Source organism: Pollachius pollachius, assembly GCF_949987615.1.
Source record: "Pollachius pollachius genome assembly, chromosome: 9".
Taxonomy (NCBI): Eukaryota; Metazoa; Chordata; class Actinopteri; order Gadiformes; family Gadidae; genus Pollachius; species Pollachius pollachius.
Window position 1 is genome coordinate 212,122 of NC_136942.1, and position 2,688 is coordinate 214,809.

The 2,688-nt window shown below is 39.8% G+C and overlaps 1 long non-coding RNA gene across 1 annotated transcript; it reads left to right on the forward strand.

Annotated features, from left to right (window-relative positions):
- Window positions 1–828: 828 nt before the first annotated feature.
- On the forward strand, window positions 829–2,277 carry LOC307080421. The gene is made up of 4 exons (XR_013812085.1): window positions 829–977; window positions 1,269–1,380; window positions 1,713–1,775; window positions 1,986–2,277. It is a non-coding gene; the product is annotated as an uncharacterized lncRNA (long non-coding RNA).
- Window positions 2,278–2,688: the final 411 nt, after the last annotated feature.

Sequence of the window (2,688 nt, forward strand, 5' to 3'; positions counted from 1 at the left end):
GTCTGAGATACTGTTTCCATCAGGCTGTTTTGGTCCGGAACTGGTTCACCAACCATAAACAATTTTAAGTCCTAGACTTGCCCCCTTACTCGCCATTTCTAAACCCTATCGAAGATTTCTTTCCGGCTTGGAGATGGTGCGTACATGACCGCCAGCCACATGCCTCTTCTGCAGGCAATGCAACAGGCCTGCAGAGACATTGAGGTAAGGTCAATCCATGGATGGACTCTTCACAGAAGGCGAGGATCCATTAGCCCACCCACGCACGTTACCGTGTTTTCTGTGTTTACAGTACAGTACACACAGTGTATTTTTCTTTTATGTTTCTTTTATTTTTGCTTAGTTTTTTTCAATTGCTTGAACTCATTTTGCAGAACTTGGCTCATTGTGTCAAAACTCAACACACAAAAGCAAATAAGACAACACTGAGAAATATACCTTACATTTGATCTTCCATTTCCAGATAAAATAAATGTATTTTAAATATCTTTATTTTTTTTGCTGTTGTCGTTTTAGCCAATGATATGGTATCAACCATATCATGCATACATATTAATATTGGAATTGTCTAGGGGGGTGGAAATATGACATCAAAAACAGGAAGTAATGTGCAGTAAGAATGTAAAACTTCGGAAGGTTAGACTGGCCAGAGCAGTTTCGTTTTCCAAGGAAGAATTCCGCCTTGCATCACTAGAGTGAAGAGTGATGCATCACTACGAAGAGTGATGCAAGGGGGGAAGGGTCAGACCCATCTCCGTCATTTCCGTGAAGGAGATGGATATAAAGAGACCCCAATGTTTCATCCTTCACAATCCACCTGTCTCTCTCTCCTGACCTCCTAGTCCTCTCACCTGGAAGACCAAGACAGCACCAGTGACCTTGTGAAGCCACAGAGGAAGAGATGAAAGCCACCATGTTCAGCCTGATCAAAGTCCTGCTGCTCCTGAGCCTGCTGGCATCGCTCTGCAGTGCCCGGAGTGAGTACACTACGTTAGTAGGATTAAGGGTTTCCATGTGAAACACTTAATCATTTTGATTAGTGTGGTTGTGTGTGTGCGTGTGTGTGGTCTGTGTGTCTGTGTGTGTGTGTGTGTGTGTATGCGTTTGCAAAATGCAAAATATGTCCCCCAAATAGTGCCTACTTTCTTCGCGGGTGATGAGTTGTGTACATTGTGTTAAAATGTCTCTCTGTCTTCACGGGTCATGAGTTGTATACATTGTGTTAAAGTGGCTGTCTGTCTTCCTCTTTTCTCTCTTACTGTCTCTAGGACCTCTGACGAGACGTTGTCTGTGTTCAGACCTCCAAAAATCTTTCGGACGAGGGGCACAAACATACAAGATTTACAAAGCAACCGCTTACTGTGACAGACTGGAGATTGTGTAAGAATTCTACACTTGTTTTCTGTTAATCCAAATTATACTGTGTATAGAGTTTTGTGTATAGGGACACTAATACACATGTTGTCCATGGCATGTAGATTGTAACTTGGAATCAATGAATATACACACAGGTTACTAACAGCTAAAAGCTGTTAGTAACCTGTGTAAAGCATGCTGCTTTCATTTTGAATTAATCATTATTCTATCCATTATTGTCCTCTATCTTTGGATGTATAGTAGGAGTGATGGTTGAAAATAACAAAAAAACAAAATAATAACAATAATGACTTGATATAATGACTCAAAAATAAATTGTCTCTCCTCTCCAATAGTGTGATTGGCAAGTTTGGTCGGCAGTTCTGTCTGGATCCCAACTCCCTACAAGGTCAATCCCTGTAAGTCTGCTTTACAGCCTCCAATACGTTGATAACAATATACAATACATCATCATATCTAAAATAAATAATGCTTGATTTATTAACTATCCGCAAGAAACGCAACATGGCATTTCAACCAAGACAGTAACAGAATTATTCATGTTAAAAGTTTTTCAATGGTCTGATCTCTTTTTTTCTCCTCTTTTGTTTCGTTTTGTTGTTCTACAGTCAGAAGAAGAATAAGGCTACAACTCCTAGGCCTACAAGGCCAGCAGCTATGTCTGAGTGAAGCCTCAACCGAGGTTTAATCCACACAAACAAGGGTTACTTGTTTTTAATAATAATAATAATAACCTTTATTTGTACAGCACTTTTCGAAACAGGATTACAAAGTGCTCTACTGAACAGAATAAAACATAATTAATTATGTAATTTATGTAATATACTTAAGCTATTTTGTTCTATGATGTCTTAGGCCAAGTCTACTCCATGTCCTTTTTTATATTGTGCATTGTGTGTATATAACGTGTTGTACTATAGTCCTACTTTGATCCCTAATGTATAATAAAATGATTAATACATATCTTGTGTCTGTGTTTACTTCTGTGATACCAGTGTTATTGCTTCTAGGAAATCAGTTCAGTTTTCCTTGCGCCATTAGGTGGTTACTAACGGTGGTACACCTACCGGTATACATTCTGCAGTAAAGCACGGTACAAAGGAATATAACAACAACAAGCCAAAACGAACTGCTCACAGAAGAAGCATGTATATTTATATTTAGGGCACGTGGTGTCGTAGCGCTGGACTGTCCACTCAGGCCAGCTCTGGTAGGCGTATCTCACGATTGGAGGCTCATAGGCTGTCAAACTATTTACACAATAACCACCTTCAGACACGCACATCTCTGGAACACACACGCACACACATG